The sequence below is a fragment of the Amblyomma maculatum genome, chromosome 11, assembly GCF_055883805.1.
Source record: "Amblyomma maculatum isolate TAMU_Amacu chromosome 11, ASM5588380v1, whole genome shotgun sequence".
Taxonomy (NCBI): domain Eukaryota; kingdom Metazoa; phylum Arthropoda; class Arachnida; order Ixodida; family Ixodidae; genus Amblyomma; species Amblyomma maculatum.
Window position 1 is genome coordinate 141032682 of NC_139354.1, and position 21937 is coordinate 141054618.

Here is a 21937-nt window from a genome sequence, read left to right on the forward strand (position 1 = left end):
CGACATCGAGCATTAACAAACAAAGATTACGGAACTGATACGCGGTCCAGAATCAGAGTGAAAAGCCTGTATGCCGGCGGCTGTTAAAAAACAAATACTGTTTTGAAGGTTTCGCGGCATTACTCCCCCCTTAAAAAACATCGCCTCGATGTTCCAGAACAAAGAAACTTAAACATAAACACTGCAAAGTTTAAACACCACAGATTCTTTAACGCGCGTAATATGGCTTCAGTCGCACAACATGTACAATTTCTGGGCTTGCGCGTCGCCATTGTGATGCTGACGTTCCGTCGGGAATGACTTCATAGTCCAGTGGTCCGACGCGGCGAAGGATTTTGTACGGCCCAAAGTATCGACGCAGCAGCTTTTCACTTAATCCGCGACGGCGAATAGGTGTCCAAACACACACTTGGTCTCCTGGATTGTATTCTGCGTGGCGTCGTCGTAAATTGTATCGTCGGCTGTCGGTGCGCTGTTGATCTTTAATACGCAGCCGTGCGAGTCGTCGGGCTTCCTCTGCACGCTGCAGGTAGGTGGCGACGTCAAGGTTGTCTTCGCTGGTTACGTGCGGCAGCATTGCGTCGAGCGTCGTCATGGGCTCCCTGCCGTACATAAGCTTAAACGGCGTTGCTCTGGTCGTCTCCTGGACTACCGTGTTATACGCGAAGATCACGTACGGCAAGATGGCGTCCCGGGTCTTGTGTTCAGCGTCGACGTACACAGCGAACATGTCCGCGATCGTTTTGTTCAGGCGCTCCGTAAAGCCATTAGTCTGGGGATGGTACGCAGTTGTTCGTCGATGGCTTGTGTGACTATTCCAGGATGGCTTGCGTCAACTCTGCCGTAAACGCCGTTCCCCTGTCCGTGATGAGCACTTCTGGGGCGCCGTGTCGCAACAGAATTTGTTCGACAAAAAATTTGGCGACTTCTGCCACGGTACCATTTGGTAGTGCTCTTGCTTCGGCGTAACGGGTAAGGTAGTCAGTGGCCACGATGATCCACTTGTTACCCATGGACGAAGATGGAAAGGGGCCGAGGAGATCCATCCCGATTTGTTGAAAGGGCAGGATTGGGGGCGGAATCGGGTTTAGTAGTCCTGCTGGTCTGATCGGTGGCGTCTTGCGTCGTTGGCACTCACGGCACTTCTTCACGTAGTGGGCACCTTCGGCAGGCAGTCGCGGCCAATAATACTTCTCCTGGATTCGACGCAACGTGCGCGCAAATCCGAGGTGGCCTGCTGTTGGCTCATCGTGCAACGCCTGCAAAATTTCTTGCCGAAGGTTTTAGGCACTGCGAGAAGCTGCGTGGTCTTATTGGGTGCGAAGTTCTTCACGAGGAGGCCATTGCTTAACGTGAAGGATGATAAATGTCGCCTGAACACACCAGGAGGTGAAGCGGTCTTTCCTCCCAAGTAATCGGCTACCGCTTTCAGCTCAGGGTCTGATCGCTGTTGTTCTGCGAAACTGCTGGCGCTTACCGGTCCCAAAAATGCGTCGTCGTCATCGTCCTTCGAGGGAGCATCGACAGGAGCGCGGGATAAGCAGTCTGCGTCGTAATGCTTCCGGCCCGACTTATAGACTACAGTCACGTCAAATTCTTGAAGTCGTAGGCTCCATCTGGCAAGGCGGCCGGAAGGATCTTTCAAATTAGCCAGCCAGCAGAACGCGTGATGGTCGCTTACCACCTTGAATGGTCGGCCGTATAGGTATGGACGAAACTTAGAAGTGGCCTAGATGATTGCAAAGCACTCCTTCTCGGTCGTCGACTAATTGACTTCGGCGTTTGTGAGGGACCTGCTAGCGTAGGCGATTACTTTTTCCTGTCCGGCAGTCTTCTGGACGAGAATGGCTCCTAGGCCTACACTGCTCGCGTCGGTGTGAATTTCGGTCTCGGCGTATTCATCAAAGTGGCCAAGTACAGGAGGGAATTTCAGGCGGCGCTTAAGTTCGTCGAAGGCTTCTCCTTGCGGCGCTTCCCATTTAAAAGGTACGTCAGCCTTTGTAAGCAGCGTCAACGGTTTGGCGATCCGCGAAAAGTTTCTGACAAATCGTCGATAATAAGCCACAGCCCAAGGAATCGGCGCACAGCTTTCTTGTCGGCAGGCGGTGGGAATTGTGCGATTGCAGCTGTTTTCTCCGGGTCTGGGCGAATACCGTCCTTGCTAACGATGTGACCTAGGAATCGGAGTTCTTCGTAGGCGAAATGACACTTTTCTGCTTTTAGCGTTAGCCCCGATGACTTGACGGCTTCCAGCACTGTCTGTAGTCATTTTAGGTGGTCTTCAAAGCTTGACGAGAAGACAACAACGTCGTCCAAATATACCAAATAAATTTGCCACTTCAAGCCTGCCAGGATTGTGTCCATTACTCGTTGAAACGTGGCTGGTGCGGAGCAGAGGCCAAATGGCATCACCTTAAATTCATAAAGGCCGTCCGGTGTGATGAAGGCGGTCTTCTCGCGATCTCTTTCATCCACCTCAATTTGCCAATATCCGCTCTTCAGTCCATCGATGAGAAGTACCTTGCATTGCAGAGCCGGTCGAGAGTGTCGTCGATGCGGGAAAGCGGGTAGACATCCTTCATCGTTATGCTATTCAAGCGGCGGTAATCAACGCAGAAGCGAAGTGTGCTGTCTTTCTTCTTGACCAAAACGACTGGTGCCGCCCAGGGGCTGTTCGATGGCTGGATTACGTCATCACGCAGCATTTCCTCAACTTGATCGCGAATGGCCTGGCGTTCTCGCGGCGATACACGATAAGGGCTTTGGCGCAGAGGTCGGGCGTGTTCGTCCGTTATTATGCGATGCTTGGCCAGTGGTGTTCGTCGTACCTTCGATGACGATGAGAAGCACTCCCCGTAGCTTCGAAGCAGACTGAGAATCTGGTCTTTCCTGTTGTGGGTCAATGCCGGGTTGATGTAAAATGTGGGCTGACGGAATAGGTCCGGTGCGTCTTCCAGCATTTGGTCGTGGAGGGAGAATACATCTTTGATGTCCGCTAATTCGTTGAGAAAGGCGATCGTCGTGCCCTTGTTGAGATGCCGGTATTCTTCTGTGAAATTTGTTACCAGAACCTGAGCTTGACCTCTCCGGAATTTTGTGATGCCTCTTGCGATGCCAACACCTCGTTCTAAGAGCAATTGGATATTTCCTTCGACGATGCCTTCAGCGGTTTCGATGTTGGCGCTACCTACGCAGACTGCGATACTTGATCGGGGCGGGACGTTCAATTCTTCTTCGAGGACGTTTAGAGGGATGTGTTGCATCGACGTCGTCATAGCAGGAATGGCTTTGTCTGCAGAGAGCTTGATGAGCTTGGATCGCAGGTCGATCATGTCGCGGGAGCACTGCTGCAAGACCACAAAGCTGGTGGGGTAAGTACGCCCATTTACGGTTATTCTTGCAGTGCATCGTCCCGATGGAGTAATCAGGTTGCCACCTGCTGTGCGAATCAGCGGGCCATCCCAAGCGGTGGTAACTTTTCTTTGCTGAGAGGCTAACGGTCCACTAATGACTGAATAGTCAGCTCCGGTGTCTACTAGGGCAGTGACTCTGCGACCGTCGACATCAACTTCAAGGTCACTTGTTCGCGTACTCGCATTGCACGTGGGCCTCAGTGTCCGATCTCGGCTCCGTCGTTTCTTCAGATCATGGCCGGGGCATACCGTTGTTACTTCGCTGGACGGCGGTGTCTGCTTGCACTCTGGTCGTGTTGTCGTCGATGTCGTGGTGTGGAGCGGCGATGAAATGGTTGCGTCGTGATTAGTGGTCGTCGGCGGCGGAGGGTCTTCGTCTTTTCGCCGTTGAGCAACCTCACCTCCAAAGGTTGCTGCCTTTAGTTTCCCCTACGGGGGCTTGGGGACCTTCCGCGCACACTACCATCATAGTTACGTCCTGGCGACGCAAAGCGGGCCCTGTACGGGGATGGAGACCTGAATCGACGGCTTGGTGGCGCAATCTCACCGCTACGCAGATAGTTGTCGATTTCTTGCAGTCGTTCACCTGGGCGTGGTCGTGGAGCGTCGACTGCAAATCCGCGGAGACCGATTCGTCAGTACGGGCAGTGCCGCAGAATGTGGCCGGCCTCACCGCAGTGGAAGCATAATGCCCGGTTGTTTGCTGTCCTCCATGCGTCGCACTTCCTGGGGCTTGTTGGTCGTTGGTAGGCTTGGCGGGCAGGAGCCAAGGGGCGGTTTTCAGGAACAGGCCGGTAGCGGCGAGGGCTCGGAAAGTCATCACGTCGGGGCGGAGGGCGATGTAATGCACCAGCGTAGTTCATCGCTGTTGCCTCTTGTGCTGGAACAGTCGCAGCCGTCGCTTCAGGAACGCCCAGCGCCTGCTGGACTTCTTCACGGACGACGTCCGCGAGCGTCGCCACCTGGGGTTGTTGCCATGATGGCTGCATTCGGCGGAGCTCCTCTCGCACGATCTCCCGGATGAGGTCACGAAGGTTCTCTCCACTTGCAGATGCGCTGGGGTAGTGGCTTTAGTAGTCTGGCTGAAATGGCCGCTCGTAGTGGCGCATCCGGGTGTACAACGTCTTCTCGATGGCAGACGTTTCCGTTTCAAATTCTGTCACTGTTTTTGGCGGATTTCGGACAAGATTTCCAAAAAGCGATTTTTTGACGCCTCGCATTAAAAGTTTGACTCTCTCACCTTCAGTCATGTTAGGATCGGCGCGGCGAGAGAGGCGCTTCATCTCCTCAACGTACGCCAGGACAGACTCGTTAGGAAGCTGCAGTCTTGACTGAAGAAGGGCCTGGGCTTTTTCCTTTCGGACGATGCTTGAAAAGGCAGTCAGAAACGCTTCCCTGAAAGTCTCCCAATCCTTCATAGTTGCCTCATGATTTTCGAACCAAACTCGGGCATGTCCTTGAAGAACAAGGTAGACTTGCCTAAGTTTCGCGGCGTCATTCCAGCCGTTGAAATCTGCCATACGGTCGAAAAGGTCCATCCAATCTCCCACATCTTCATCCGGTAGTCCATGGAAGCAGGAGGGCTCCCGGGGTTGGACGAAAATAACCGGTGCTGTAGGCTGGGCCATTGTCAGCGTCGAGTCCTTCCGAGATCGAATGGGATCAGGCAGCAGACCGTGTCCGGGTTGTAGGCCTTGAAGACGGCGGCTGGCTCGGTGACCTGTAGGCTGGTCTTCCAGGGCGACAGGAACACGGCTTGGATCTTCGCTTGAAGGATCAAAGGCAGCACCTCCACCAGATGTAACGTAGTGGTGACGAGGTCGACGACACAAATGAAGGGGTCTATGATGGCACTAATTGCACTAAAAAAACTCTTTATTTGGGCTGACTTGCGCCCGCAAAAGAACTAAGCAACTCGGCGGCGGCGATAGAAACAAACGTGCTCGTCGATCGTCGAACAAGTAATGCCCGTCACACTCGGCAACGCTCAATTTAAAAGCTGCACAGAACAATCTAGATAACGTCGCAAACAGCTATTAGCACGGGCTGGAACATTGTGGAAAGGCACCCAAGTGGCCGGAACCTTCGAGATAGATCTCGGTGCATCTTGCGCTACAACAAAACTGATAAAGGTGCGACTCGCGACAACGAGCATTACCAAACAAAGATTACGGAACTGATACGCGGTCCAGAATCACAGTGATAAGCCCGTATGCCGGCGGCTGTTAAAAAACAACAAATACTGTTTTGAAGGTTTCGCGGCAATATTCAGCGGTACAGTCGTCCGGCGTGCGATGCGATCGCCAGTTGAGCAAGGGCCGCCGCTTCAAATATGAGGGCTACATAAGAAACGCAATGTTTCATGAAATATCCCGAGTCAGTGAGGTCGGTGTTTACCGCTCGATATGCCTGCCATCCAAAAAAAAGTGGCTACTACCTGGTGCACGCAGTAGTGCAGAAAACGACTGGTGAAATCCCCGAGGCACACTGCCATTGCCCGGCCGGGTAAGTGCACTTTCTTATTATTGTCGGATCAGTTCTGCGCCCGCGAATTTGCTTCTGCTTACCTGGCGTTTAGCATTATATACTCTTTCCTAACCCATTAGCAGTATATATTGCTCGTCATAAAATCGTGCCATGGTTTCGCGTGCTTTGCGTTATATGCCGATGTATCCGTCGTGCTACACGTGAGAGCAGCGTCGTATGTGCTTGGTTCTGTGCAATGCTAGTTTGTTGTCTTGCTGTAGGAATGCATGAGACAGGTGCATTTTTGCCTCGCGTGTGCAGTAATTTTTAGTCCAATTGCCCGCCAACCCGCACATCTGGCCGCGCTACAGATTTTTTGAAAATGAGGTGAAATACGCTTGAACAAGTTTTTGTCCCACCGAAATCCGAGCCTAGGTCACTTGGGTGAGGAAATAACTGGAAGCGTGCGAGACGTGCGAGGCACCTTGGCTGTGGCGGATGCTGTAATGAAGAGCGTAGTAAGTAATCTGTACAACTTTGAGTTATTTCACTTGCAAGTGACGTCGCACAGCACACCAGCGTTTTTGTATTTTGCCTTTAGTATACGGTAGCCATGGGCGGCCACCAAGGCAGGCGAGCGTACGTAGGACATGTGGCGGAAAGAAAGCAGGATGCATCAACAAGGACTAGAGTTCAGAGACTGATAATAGACAGGATCGATGGTGCATGAAAATCATGTATGCGTGACGACAGAATATTGTGAGCATGCATAAAATTTTTCAGAGGGGTAGCCCGAGCATTGCACAGATTTAAGCATGATCAAAATATTTTCATTTCAACCAAGCAATAGCAAGGCATTGAGAGTTGGAAGGCCATGCACTTGCAGTATGTTGTTACGTACATCTATAATTTTCATGCTTGTAATGAAACTTCTCAAACTCATACTGATTGATGTCTGCTGTTTCGCAGACACTTTCTATAGCATGTCAATGTCTCCTTTCTGCATTTGCACATTATAAAGCAAGATTATAAGGTATTGTACTAGTGTATCTAGACAGTCAGAAATTGTGCGCATTACCAGTGGCTGATATTAGATATAAACTATATAATAAAATGCTGCACAATTCTCCCCAAAACAGAGCAGCAAATAATGGAATCCCTTGTTTATTCGCAGGTTAAGTGGCAACTGCCAACATGTGGTGGGGCTGCTGCTGGTCGGGGCCAGCACAGCTGCAGAGCCAGACCAGACGTGCACAGATTTGCCATGTGCTTGAATTGTGCCATCTTCAGGTAATTCATAGTTTACCAGAATGTTATAAAAATGTGCTTATCATAGGCTTTTATTTGAGCCAAAAAGGTGGAGGTGTCAAAACCATTGAAGGATATCACTTTCAAGGTAGCCGACAATAGCAGATATGAAGCTTGCAAGCTCTAGCGGTCCTATGACCCTTGTCCCAATGGGCATCTATTTGACATAGGCACATTCAGGGGAGAGCTGCGAAATGTAAATCCCCGTGCACTGTGGCTTCGATATGACAAGGAAGCTACAGAACAGGTTTGATTTTTCCAAGGTTTTTCTAAGACTTGTGCAAAGAATCATTAAAAGATTTAACATGCAATATGGCAGATTATTTATTGTTCTAATGCTAACATAGCTTAGAGCAGTTTGTTACTGAATCAACCATGAAGTTATATTTCAGAGTTTGTGGAGTATGTCATTATATACATGACTGCTTGGTGTTTTTACTGCAACAAAATAAGAGATTTTATTCACAGTTATATTAATGCGATACCGCTAAAGAGCCCATTGCTTGAAAATCAAGTGTTGGCGTCGGCGTTGTGAGCGAAAAATCACGAGCATGGCGCTGGCAGGTGGCATAGCCGGACACACATTCTTCGATGGTTTGTGCGGCTTAACGAGACCACATAATATTCGAAAGTTGGGAGGAGCTGCCAACACGGGTTGCTCCTTTGCGGTGGGAAGGTGAAATAAGGATCAGCCTTCCAGTGCTCTTGGATGCTGAGTCAGGTGCACTACACCTAGGCTATGTACGCACGCTGATACGACTTGGTTAAAGCAGGGTTTATATGTCGGGTGGTAGCCTACGCTATCGCGTCATACCCTTAAGTGCGCAGCTTAAGTGTTCCTCTGTCTTTTTGTTTCAGCCGCCAGTTTCCCTCGAACCTGAAAATAGGCAGCCGACTCGAGACGTCATATCAGGTGTGTTTATGTTCATATGTGTTGAGCCGGCAAACCAAGCATGTAAAAGGGACTGCGGGTAAACCATGGAAACAAAGTGTGGTGTCTAGACACTTGTTGTGACAGTTTTATTTGCAGCCACATTTATCTACCATTATACCGCTGCACTTTGATGATTTCACTTTTTTTATGCAGTACTACCTCGATCACCACCCCAAAACAATGAGGCCAATACATCCATCCAGACGCCTGCAGGTATGTTATAGATAGCTTGGCAGGAACCTATATTTATGGCCTCGTCTCTAATATCATCTTGTGATACATTAGCTATGTGTGAGTGACAGGTTCCAGTATATTTCTTTATGTGGCACTACCACAATCTCCACCTAAAACAATAAAGCCAACAAGGTCAAGAGCCAAGCTATGCAGCTCGTATGTATTGCTAAGGTTCCGAATGGCTTCAAGCTGACAGCATTTTTGTTCTCTCACTTCCAATAGTTTGTAGTTTCTGGGAAGCTTTGAGATTTTGATTGAATTGTTAAAAAAAACAATTTTCTTTCGGAAAAGGACTCATGTGTTTTATATGCATAAAATGTGCAGGTTTTGTTTTGCTGTTACACCTTTTTCTTTGCCACAGCTTTTGTTTTTCCTACTTTTTCTGGAGCTCATCAGGGTGTTCCAGCCCTTATGGACCTTGTTAAAGCTCAGCACCACATGACAGTGACTGAATTTCTGACTTGGCTGAAGCAGGCTTACACTCATGAAGACATTGCTGAAGTTCAGCAGAAAACGAAAGCGCAGTCACTCTCTTCACATTGAATGCACTACAGGCAAGGCATGGTCACTGCAAGTATTACCCGTGGATGCCTGACTCGTACACACAACTTGGACAAGGAACAACGGCCACACAACCTGCGTGGAGTTGTGAACCTTGTCCTACATACAGCAACATTCAGAAGCTCTGCCATGAACGAGGGACTGCGCAAAGAAACGGAAGCGAAGGATTTCTACATTCCTTGCTTTCAAAAAAGTGGCCATGCTCCATCTTTAACAGAAGTGGGATTAACTATTTTCAGGGAAGTACCCATTGTTGGGGCTTCACCTGATGACATTGTGACCTTCGATTGTGAATGCTTGAAGTGAGGTGCCCCTTACAGCTGAAAAATTCATTCAAAGACTTCATTAAAAAAGTCACCAAAGCTATTGTACCAAACGGAGCTGAATGTCACAATGTGCGTATTAAACATTCCAGAGTGTGACTGTTGTTTACTGCAGCCAAAATGAAGCAGTAACTGTCACCATAAAGTATGACTCTGCAGCATTCACTTATTGTATTTATTTATTTATTTCAGTACCCTCAGGGCCCGAGGGCATTACAGAGGAGAGTGGGGTACAATAAAATAAAAAAAAGGAAAAGAACAGCAATCAGTATTAAAACAAATTTGAACAGTAGTATGGTTGAAACACATAAGCAAGTTACAGCAAAATAAGAATACAAATTATTAGCTATTGACATAGACGTATGAGCGAATTGTATAAGCACACAAAATATACCACGTGAGCAAAACAAACAATTTTACTAGCAGGCAGGAAACAGTTGCTGAAATATACCATCATACACGTAATCAGCAGCACGATTGGGGGGGAAAAAGAGAAAAAAGTTTATAGAAACCGCAGATGAACTAAAAACAATAAACAAATGGCAGTGTGGGAGAATTTAATGTTCTATGTTAACATCACAATAGCTAAAGCAGATTTAAACGCAGAATGGTCACTCACTTCAACAACCGATGGGGGAAGGCGATTCCATTGTGCCGATGTGCTGGGTATGAATGAGTTGTAGAAGTGATTTGTTTGGCACGAAGGAATACCAACCTTATGACGGTGATCGATCCGAGCAGACATGTAGCAAGCAGGCGTAATGAATTTTCTCTTAAGGATGGGGTTATAATAGATCTTATGAAATCGACAAAGACGGAATATATTTCTACGTTGAGAGAGTAGTGGCAGTGATAAGCTTGATTTAAGAGCAGTGACAGATAGTTAGAGAGAATGAAACGGGCCGCACGGTTCTGAATAGATTCAAGTTCCTAGATTAGTGTCTCTTGATAAGGGTCCCATATGGATGAAGCATACTCCAGTTTACTACGAACCAACGATTTGTAAAGGAGCAATTTTACGGAACTAATGGAAAGACTAAAGTTACGACGTATGTAGCCTAGCATGCGATTAGCGTTGTTGGTTATGTGATCTATATGGGCCTTCCAGTTAAGATTATGGGAAATAAATACACCTAAATATTTATAACAGGGCACAGACTCAAGGATACTATTATTAAGAAGGTATGAGGGTAATAAAGTGTTACGACGAGAGACACGCATATACTTGCATTTGTTAATATTTAGTTCCATGTTCCACCTGTTAGTCCATTCAAGGGCATGATTAATATCGGATTGAAGGAGAGCAGCGTCAGAATCACTGGTAATTTCACGGTATATGACACAGTCATCCGCGAAAAGATTTATTGTTGAGCATAAGTTATCAGGTAAGTCATTGATATATATAATAAAAAGAAGAGGCCCTAGCACAGAGCCTTGTGGCACGCCTGATCCAACTGGAGAAGTGAAGGATAATGTGTTATTAGCAGTGACAAATTGTGAACGATCTGTGAGTAAAGAATGCAGCCACCTGAGAACGTTAGGGTAAAGGTTAAGTTTACTTAGTTTCAGAAAAAGCAGTTGATGAGAAACCTTGTCAAAAGCCTTTGAAAAATCAAGAAATATGCAGTCGACAACGGAACCCCTGTCAAGGAATGAATTTAGATCATGCGTGAAGGTTAAAAGCTGCGTTTCACAAGAAAACAACTTTCGAAACCCATGTTGACTGTCAGTAAAAAAATTATTAGAATCAAGGAATGATGCAAGGTGAGAGAAAATAACATGCTCCATGATTTTACACGAAATGCCTGTTAGTGAGATTGGTCGATAATTATGTGGGGAATGTTTATCTCCGGACTTATGCAACGGAGTCACCTTCCCGACCTTCCAGTCCCCCGGTATGCAGGCTGTTTGAAGCGATTGCTGAAATAGGTTAGATAGTATTATTGCGCTGTACACTTTGGTTTTAATCAAGAACTTGGAATTAATATTATCAACACCACATGATGAGGAAATGTTTTGTTTTTCGATTATTTTTTCACACCAACAGAATCAAAGACAATAGAATCCATTGGCAAAAAGTCAGCACTGGTATATGCAGGGGTTTCAGAACGCACATATTTAGAAAACGATGAAACGAATGCACTGTTAAGGACATTTGCACACTCATTTGGGTGGATTAGCTCGTCACTAGAGTCTTTAAGGCTGATGGATGAAGTGTTGTTTTTGTTAACTAAGCTCCAAAATTTTCTAGGGTTATTGATTAAGAGGGAAGATAATGTGTCATTGAAAAATACATCCTTGGTGTGCTTCAGTGCAGCTTTATATTCAAGGGCCGCGGCCTGATAAGCAGTCCAACGTTCTTGGGAACCGGTTAGTTTGGCAGAGCGGAAAATGCGTTTTTTCTTATTGCAAATCCGTTTTAACGATTGAGTGAACCATGGTGATTGTCGATTAGAGGTGATGACTAAACGTGGAACATATTTTTCAGTGAGCGCAGCAACTTTTTCTTTAAACAAGCTCCAGTTTGTATTCACGCAACGATCGTGAAAGCTTGGTAAGTAATCATCTAGAAAAACAGAGAGTTCATGGTTAATGGCATCAAAATTAGCATTTTTATAGTCGCGGATACATTTTTTGTGGTTACTCTGATGAGGTACGGTGCAAGATAAAAAAAATGAAGCTGAAAGTGATCACTTAGCCCTGGTAGGAACGATAAAGGCTGAAAAAGATCGGGCGAAGTAGTAAGATATAAATAAAGGATGTTAAAAGTAGTCGACACGATCCGAGTTGGCTGCATCACAAGCTGGGACAAGTTGAAGTCACTGCACAAACTCAAAAATCTACCGCCTTCACTGGAAAAAGGATTACAATAAGAATTTACATCACACCACACAATGTTAGGTAAATTGAAGTCGCCTAGTAAAATGAAGGGACTGTTTGGATACCACACAGTAATCATATAGATGACATCATGAAGGTCGTCGGCAAAGGTTGGTGAACTGGGAGGCGGACGATAGCAAGTACCCAATATCAATTTCTTGGAGCACGTGCGACTTTCAACCAAGACTAGTTCTAAATCGGTTGTACATCAGATAGGAAAAGACAAAATAGCATCACAGACGGCAATAAGCACGCCTTCACCACACCGAGCACCCCTGTCACATTGATAAATCTTGTAGCGCTTTTGACAGTCAAAGAGTTCACTGCTATCAACCTTCGCAGACAGCCAGGTTTCAGTAAGGCATACTATGTCGGCATCACAAGCATTGATAACAGAGCAAAGATCGTCTCGTTTTGGAAGTATGCTCCGTATATTTGTGAATAAAAATGAAAGTTGGTTACTGACGGGTAACTTTATTCCACTGACCCTCGCGTAGTGCTAATCAGTGATAGGCTTAGCGGATGAGGTGGAAGGAATAGATAGTGCATGCATGTCATCAGAAGATTCGACCAGTGGCGTAGAGACACTGGAAAGTACATGCACGCAGTCATCAAAGGGATTGTAGGTGTAACACGTTTTGTTTATGTACAATTTATTGAAGCAAAGTTTGAAGGTTAATGATTGGGTTTTGCCAAATTCAACCAGTTTCTTCCCAGCAAGACGAGTAGCGACGGAATAGTTTTCACTAACTCCAATTTTTTCGTCCTTCAGCTTCGAACTAGCGACGAGTATTTTCTGTTTAAGCTTGTAGGACGAAAATTTAGCAATAAGTGGCCTGCATTTATTCGGAGTATACACGCCGAGCCTGTGTGCTCTTTCGACCAGAATTTCGGTGGGTGGAATTTTCAAACAGGACGAAAGCATGCTAACCAGTTTTTCCTCTCACTGAGCCCAGGATTAGGATTGTGTGTCTGAGGCCGTAGAAAAGAAGGTTGTCTCGCCGCTGCCTGTCTTCAAACTCAGCCTGCTTAGAGTGCAGTTGAGAGTTTTCAGTTGAAAGACGATCAATCGACTGGCGAAGACGCTGTAGCTCCTCCTCAACTGCCTCAAGGGTGACGGTTTTGCGTTCAACCCCTGTTAGCCTTCTTTCTATATCTGCCAGATTTTCTTGAAATTTAGCCTGTGTTTTTTTAAGATCGTCAACAGATTTGATTAAATCATTCTGATCCCTTTCCATTTTTTCAGTCCGCGTGTTCACAGTTTGCAATATTGCAAGTATATCGTCCATTTGCGTAGAACCAGAATCTGACGGAGAGTCCTGCGCCCTCGATCTTGTGTTCGGCGGAGGCCCAGGGTTGAGCTCAACATCACAAGACAACATAAGCAGATGGGTTGTAACATCAAAGCATTCACTGAGCACGGAAAGCAAAACTCCCGGGCGTGGGAACAGCAGCAGACAAACGTTATTCGATTTCTTAGCGTATAGAGGTTTAACAGGACTAACCTGGACGAGGAAGCAGAGCCGGTTAGAAAACCGCATCGTCGTGCTGTTCACACGCCCACTAAAGGCGCCGTGATCCCGCCAGCTCTTCATATAGGCAGCAGAGGGTGATGTTGCCGTCGATCCGGATCTTTGAAATGATGGAGGGATGAGCGTGAAAATCCGGGTGTCGTGAGGCCAGGCGGATCCAATTCCGTTGTTGAAATGACAGGGCTTGCTGGCGTCAGTGGTGGGTGAAGATAGCGGTACGGCGCTGAAGTGAGCCCATGCGGTAACCTGGCGAGGAAGCAGAGCGGGTTAGAAAACCGCATCGTCGTGCTGTTCACACGCCCACTCACACGCCCACTGAATTCTTGCAGGTCACAGAAAACTGTTTACAGGGTATTTGTATCCTGCATTGCAGAATGAATGCACGTAAAGAGTTTAAATGAATGTAAATGGTTTAGTTTTAGGTTTATGGTGTTTAACATCCCAAAGCGACTCAGGCTATAAGAGACGCCGTAGTAGAGGCTCCAGAAATTTCGACCGCCTGGGGTTCTTTAATGCGCACTGATATCGCACAGCACACGGGCGCATTGCTTTTTGCCTCCATTGAAAAGTGGCAGCTGCGGCCGAGATGGATGTAAATGAATGTAGATGGTTTATAGGTTTTAACGCCCAAAAGCGACTCAGACTATGAGGTATGCCGTAGTGAAGGATTTGAACATTTCGACCGCCTGCTGGTCTTTAACGTGCACTGCCATAAGCACCTTGCTTGTCACCTCCATCGAAAAGCGACCGCAGCGGCCAGGATTCCATCCCGTGTTCTTGTGTTCAGCAGTCGACTGGTATGGTTGTGTCGCTCAAGTCACACCCATAATTGTGTAGTTCATAAACTTCATGTGTTTAATAGTCATACTGAAATGTGCATTGCAGTCTTAGGTTTGTTTTCTTTCATTCACAGTATGCCTGCTTCAACTCCTATTTACCACCATAGGTGTTTCATCAGATGTTCTCAAGGGTCTGTTTAAGACTTCTTTCTGTACATTGACGGCCTGCTCTGTAATGCTTACTAAATTCGTTTAAATGCTGAAAGCTGCATCCCCTACCTCACTACAAGCTGTATGTGTATATTGTTACGGGAAATATTCACAGTAAGGCACTTGTCCACATCACTGAGGATGATCACAGCAATCACAGCACAGCACGCGTCTGCGTCTTCTTCTTCTCAGTCTGTCGCACTTCTTTTTCGTCAGCACGACCAGCGAATACCGCTCAGTAACAATACCCCCCCCCCCCCCCCTCGGAAAAAGCACAGTCCCGGTGTGTTCTACGTTTGTGAAACAGAACGTGCATAATAGGGCTCTAAGCGGGACACATGCACTATTTCAGACGATGGCGCACTGGACGAGGATTTCGGAGGCACAGATTCAACTTCGTATGTGACGTCTGTCACGAGGCGCAAAACTCGGTAAGGTCCAGTGTAACGGGGCAAAAGTTTTTCACAGAAGCCCACGCGACGGCACGGGAGCCACAGCAAGACGAGTGACCCAGGACTGTAGTGGACATCACGGTGGCGACTGTCGTACCGGAACTTTTGAGAGTCTTGGGATGCACAGAGACTGGCATGAGCTATCCGGCGGGCATCATGAGCGCGGGCTACGGCATCACTGGCGTAAGTACTGGTGGTGTCTGCCGCGGGTAGTGAGGTGTCGAATGGCAGTAACGGGTGTCGGCCAAATAACAGTAAAATAGGGAGTATCCAGCGGTAGAATGGACTGATGAATTGTAGGCGAATGTCACAAAGGGTAAATGAACGTCCCAATCTCGGTGGTCGTCAGACACATACATGGACAGCATGTCTGTGAGGGTACGGTTTAGGCGTTCGGTGAGGCCGTTGGTCTGGGGGTGACAGGCTGTGGTGAATTTGTGACGGACGCAGCACGAACGGAGAATTTCGTCAACCACTCGCGACAGAAAGCAGCGACCACTGTCAGTTAGTAGCTCACGAGGGGCACCATGATGTAGAATCACGTTTTCTAGGAGGAAGTCAGCGCCGTCTGTGGCGCAGCTGGTCGGGATGGCTCTGGTAATGGCATACCGCGTAGCATAATCGGTGGCGACGGCGATCCATTTGTTCCCTGAGGCGGAAACTGGAAACGGCCCAAGAAGGTCAACACCTACGCGGGAAAACGGGTCACTGGGTATGGGGATCGGCTGCAAATGGCCTGAAGGCAAAATTGTGGGTTTCTTCCGACGCTGACACAATTCACATGCACCAATGTATTGCTGAACGGAGCGATAGAGCCTCGGCCAGGAGAAGCGCCGGCGCAGGCTGTCGTATGTGCGAGAGACACCCAGGTGGCCAGCTGTTGGAGCATCATGAAACTGGTCAAGGATGGTTGAACGCAGATGTTGAGGAACGACGAGCAAAAGGTCTGCGCCGTCTGGTCGCATATTGCGTCGGTATAGGGTGTTCTCGTGGAATACATATAAGGCAAAGGATGGATCAGGTCGGTCGCAGGTCAGACGGAGGATAATAAAATGGAGCAAAGGATTTAAGTGTTGTTCGTCGGCAATGTTAGAAAAGGCCGACACAGAGGAGACACATGCGTCATCGTCAGAGTCGGTAGGGCTAGGGGAGTCGACGGGACGACGGCACAAGCAGTCTGCATCTTGGTGAAGCCGGCCGGACTTGTACACGACGGAAAGTGTATACTCTTGTAATTGAAGCGCCCAGCGCCCCAAACGGCCTGTAGGATCTTTGAGGGAGGAAAGCCAACACAAGGCATGATGGTCTGTTATAACAGTAAAATGCCGGCCAAGCAAATAAGGGAGGAATTTTGTAATAGCACAAACAAGTGCCAGGCACTCTCGCTCTGTGATAGAGTAATTTTGTTCGGACGTAGATAATAGGCGGCTGGCATACGCAATCACCCTTGTGTGGCCGTGTTGTCGCTGTGCAAGTATAGCTCCAATGCCGTGACCACTTGCGTTGGTGCGGAGTTCAGTATTGGCAGATGGGTTGAAATGGGCCAAGACGGGTGGAGTTGTGAGAGCAGCAATAGGTTCCGAGAAAGCTGCAGCTTGTTCAGGCCCCCAGGAGAATGAAACGTCTTTCTTTAGGAGATTGGTGAGAGGACGAGCTAGCGCTACGAAATTCGGGACGAATCGTCGGAAATAAGAACATAGGCCAATAAAGCTTCGAACATCGCTGGATGAACGTGGAGTGGGAAATTCTCTGACGGCACGAATCTTGTCGGGGTCAGGCTGAACGCCGGAAGCATGAACCAAGTGACCAAGGACTTTGATTTGCCGGTGACCAAAGCTGCACTTTTTGGAGTTTAGTTGCAGTCCTGCGCGGCGAAAAAGCGCTAGGATTGTAGAAAGGTGACGAAGATGGCTTTCAAATGTAGACTAGAAAACTATTACATCGTCAAGATAACACAAACACGTGGTCCACTTGAAGCCTCGGAGCAAAGAGTCCATCATACGTTCGAAGGTTGCTCGGGCATTGCAAAGGCCAAAAGGCATGACTTTGAATTGATAAAGGCCGTCAGGGGTGATGAACGCTGTTTTTTCACGGTCTCTCTCGTCGACAGAGATCTGGCAGTACCCGGAACGAAGGTCGATGGACGAAAAGTAGCTGGCTCCGTGCAAAGTATCAAGCGCGTCGTCTCTACGCGGAAGAGGATACACATCTTTTCTGGTTATCTTATTTAAATGACGATAGTCAACGCAGAATCTCCAACTGTTATCTTTCTTTTTGACCAACACAACAGGGGATGCCCAGGGGCTGCTGGAAGGCTCAATTATGCCGTTCGCCAACATTTTTTCGACCTCTGTTTGGATGACGCGTCGCTCGGCAAGCGAAACACGATAGGGCCACCTGTGAATAAGACTGGCGTCACCGATGTCAATGCGGTGACTGACAACTGTGGTTTGATCCAATGGGCGGGTACCGAAGTCAAAAAGGTCACTGTAGGTGAGCAAAAGCTGTTTTAACTCTGCGGCGAATTGAGTCTGGAGATCAGCTGCAATCATGCTTTTAGCAGGATCAGTGCGCGATGTAGAGGACGAGGGAGGTGTTGCTGGGACGGCATTTGGATTATCGGTAGTCAGAGCTGAAATGGCACAATCGGTCATCGGCGACAGCTCTGCTAGTGAAATTCCCTCGGGCAGAACCTGAGTTGATAAGCTGAAGTTAAACACCGGGAGGGTGGTACGGTTCTGGGAGATATGCACAATCAGATGAGGAAGGGTGACGTGCCGCTGCAAGATGACATCACTAATGGGACACGCGAGATAGTCGCCGTCTGGGACGGGTGGGAATGGTGACATAGGGATGTAGACGGCAGCTTCAGGAGGAAGGCGGCAGAACTGTGCTGATCGAAGGCGGGTGAGCAGGTGGGGTCTTCAGAGCAGAGCGGAAAGTCCAAGCGAAGTAGGCCGGGAGAGCAGTCAATGAGGGCAGAGTGGGCTGTTAAAAAGTCAATGCCAAGGATAACGTCGTGGGGGCGTTCTTGGAGGACGGTGAACACTGGAGCATGACGACCACCAATGGTAACTCGCGCTGTGCGCATGCCAACCACGGTAGCAGGGCTTCCATTGGCGACGCGAACTGTGGGCGAGACGGCTGGAGTAAGGACTTTTTTGAGGCGACGGCGAAATGAGGAGCTGAGAACGGACAGTTGGGCGCCGGTATCAATGAGAGCAGAAACGGGAACACCATCCACAAGGACGTCGATGCGTTTATTTTGTAGGGCAGGGGTCAGCAGAGGTTTTTCAGTCCGGGTCGGTCACAAATGCAGCGTCACCTCCGGGAGCTGCATTGGCTAGTTTTCCGGTATGTGGCTGGAATAAGACGGGGACAAACGGCGGCGAGGAAGAGGAGAACGCGAGCGTCGGGTCTGCGGGGATGGTGAACGGTTGGCATCACGAGCAGGGACACCGGGGTCAACAGTGGTCTGGTCTGGGCGAGGTGAGGTATAGCGAGGGGCATAGTCTCCGCGGCGGTCGACGTAGGTGAATTGACGAGATGGCGCTTGCCAACGGCTACGGCAGTGACGGGAAATGTGGCCAACGCGGGAACAAGTAAAGCAGATGGGACGATTGTCATGGGTACGCCAGTCATTCGGATTGCGGTACCGATATCGGGGCGAGAAACCGGCGGTAGGTGAGGCAGCTTCAATTACTGGAGGGGCAGGTCCTGAATCCACTGTGTAGGTGCGGCAGGTAGAAGGAAGACCCATATTGGCAACCTCTTGGCGAACAACAGCCTGAATGAGTGATATTGTAGCCAAGGTATTGTCCGGGGTAGGCGAGAGTGAAGCTACAGGAGTCATTGCCTCGAGCTCTTGGCGGACGATGCGGGTCAGAGTAGTGTCATTAGTTGGCGGTCGAGGAGGCGGAAGATCGGCACAGGAAGAGCTGGCAGCCGTGTTCGGTAGGCGGTCGAAACGATGCGATGTGCGTCTCTGTTTCGCTTGTTCGAAACGTCGGCACACTTGTAGTACAGAGTCCACGGTGGAACAATCCCTGCATAAAAGGAGGTTGAAAGCATCGTCGGCAATGCCTTTTACTATGTGGTCAACTTTATCCTCCTCAGGCATGGCGTGGTCGACTTTGCGGCACAGGGATAGGACGTCCTGTATATAAGTGATGTAAGACTCTGTAGACGTTTGCGCGCGAGAAGCGAGCGCCTTTTTCGCGGCAAGGTGACGGCCAATGGGCTTTCCGAAGAGGTCGTGTAGCTTTTGCTTACAGATGTCCCAATATGTGAGGTCCTCTTCATGGGTCTCAAACCACACCCGCGCTGTCCCAGTCAAGTAAAAGATGATATTAGCAAGCATAAGTGCAGGTTCCCACCTGTTGTGCTTGCTAACTCGTTCGTATAGAGCCAGCCAGTCGTCGACATCAACGTCGTCGGTCCCACAGAAGGTTCCGGGGTCACGGGGATGGGCCATGACGACAGCAGGTGGGGCGGCAGTAGATGTAGCGGCGTCAGTAGTCATAGTGGTGGTAATAATGCGTCGGCCGCGGCGGAGATCCAGCTTGTGACGGGGATCGAAAGATTGACCTCCACCAAAAGATGTTACGGGAAATATTCACAGTAAGACACTTGTCCACGCCACTGAGGATGATCACAGCAACCACAGCACAGCACTCTTCTTCTTCTTCTTCCTTGATATTTGGCACATACCCACGAAGGGGGATTGGCCAGGGTTCAGTGTGGACTGCCAAATGTCCTACACAAACTGAATTAGTGTAATAAAGTAATTGACAACTAAACAAAAAGAAAAGATTTAGGATCAGAAAAGTTATTGAATGAAAAAATATGAAGCAAAAATTTGGAGTTTTGTAAATTTGAAATGCAATTAGCAAGGGAATCTGTCCGTAGCTGTAATGTAGTTATGTAAGTACTGACAAATTTCAGGCAACGCAAATCCTTTCGCACTCGCACCGAAGGAGAGTAGAAGCGGTACCGATAACGTAAATCCCGAGCGTGCAATTGGAGTTTCTAAATACACCCTCCTCTGATGTGAAAACCTTCGGCAAGCGAGAAGGAAGTGATCAATATTTTCGATTTCACCGCAAGCCTCACAAAGGTTTATGGGGCTGATCCCGCATCTACATAAATAAAGATTTAAGCGAGGAATCCTGCATCTCAGGAGAGTCATCGTAACCTCACACTGCCGTGATTTACATGCTCGAACTTTCCATGAGTATATGAGATGCTGGTATTCGGCTGTAGATATCAAAGAATCATTGCATGTAGCGGCTAGGTATTGATATCGCTGGGAACGGGACATTCTAAAAATGGTGATATTAGGGATGGTACATGAAACAGATGCATCAAGAGCTGATTTAGCCAGGAAATCTGCTGCTTCGTGATGGAAAATACCGCTGTGTCCGGGGACCCAGATGAAGCGTATTTCTTTCACCCACCCCGGTATGAAATACTTTAGTGAGCGGCTCAACAGAGCATCCCGTGCTGACTCTAGTGACAACAAAACAGAGAGTCTGATAGAAAAAATTATTTTTGATTGACTGCAGGGAACTTTTAGTAGCGCTAGCCCAATTGCCATAAACTCTACTAGAAATATCGGTGTGTAATCCGGGACACGCACCGAAAAACTCCAGGAAAGAGATTCCGAAAAAATTCCAATCGCAGCTTTGTGCGCAATCACAGACGCATCAGTGGCAATTACAGCGCTATCAGGGAACTTTTCAAGGTGTTCACATAGGAGACTGGATATTAGACTTGAGGGTAAGTGCTTCACATTAGATGGAAATTTAGAATCATAATTTATATCCACAAAGGACGTTGAGCAACCAATAGGACACATAGAAGCAAGGTCCACACCAATGTTTGTTAAAATGATCTGCGTATAAACAACCTGGGGCTTGCAGACCCTTGGCCACTGGTGAGTGAGAAAGAGTGTGGGGTTTGACACAAAAATAGGTATAGCCACACCGGGAGTAGTCTCAAATGATCGCAAGAATGATCTGACAGTTTGAAGGTGGAAACGGGAGTTAAGGTCCGGAATCATCATCAGCCCGATTATACCCACTGCAGGGCGAAGGCCTCTCCCATATTTCTCCACCTAACCCGGTTCTGTGCTAGCTGCATCCATTTGACCCCTGCGAACTTCTTAATCTCATCCGCCCACCTAACTTTCTGCCGCCCCCTGCTACGTTTTCCTTCCCTTAGAATCCAGTTTGTTACTCTTAGCGACCATCGGTTATCCTCTCTTCGCACTACATGCCCTGCCCATGTCCATTTCTTCTTGTTATTTTTTGCTAGAATGTCGGTAACTTGAGTTATTTCTCTGACCCACTCTGCACGCTTTCTATCTCTTAATGTTACCCTTACCATTTTTCGTTCCATAGCCCTCTGGGTTGACCTCAACTTAAGTAGAACTCTCTTGATTAGCCACCACGTTTCAGCCCCGTAGGTGAGCACAGGCAAGATGCAACTGTTGTATACTTTCCTCTTGAGCGATATCGGTAAGCTGCTAGTCATAAACTGGGAGTGCTTGCCAAATGCGCTCCCTCCCAATCGTATTCTTCTTGTTATTTCCTTTGCGTGGTCCGGATCTGCGATGACTACCTGTCCTAACCAAACATATTCGCCTACTACTTCCAGTATTTCGCTACCTAATGTAAACTGCTGTTCCTTCCCGAGGCTGTTGAACATTACCTTAGTCTTCTGCATATTGATTGACTGCAAGCCTACCTTTCTACTTTTCCTGTCTAGGTCATCAATCATTATCTGCAGTTCATCCCCGAGTTGCTTAGCAAGGCAATGTCATCAGCAAATCGCTGACTACTGAG

The 21937-nt window shown here is 48.0% G+C and overlaps 1 long non-coding RNA gene and 1 pseudogene across 1 annotated transcript; one reads left to right on the forward strand and one right to left on the reverse strand.

Annotated features, from left to right (window-relative positions):
* Window positions 1–6939: 6939 nt before the first annotated feature.
* Window positions 6940–8674, forward strand: LOC146175086 (uncharacterized). Its single transcript, XR_014701793.1, has 3 exons — window positions 6940–7169; window positions 8046–8100; window positions 8275–8674. It is a non-coding gene; the product is annotated as an uncharacterized LOC146175086 (long non-coding RNA).
* A 3944-nt stretch (window positions 8675–12618) lies between these two features.
* On the reverse strand, window positions 12619–13501 carry LOC146175087 (uncharacterized; annotated as a pseudogene).
* Between the last annotated feature and the right edge of the window lie 8436 nt (window positions 13502–21937).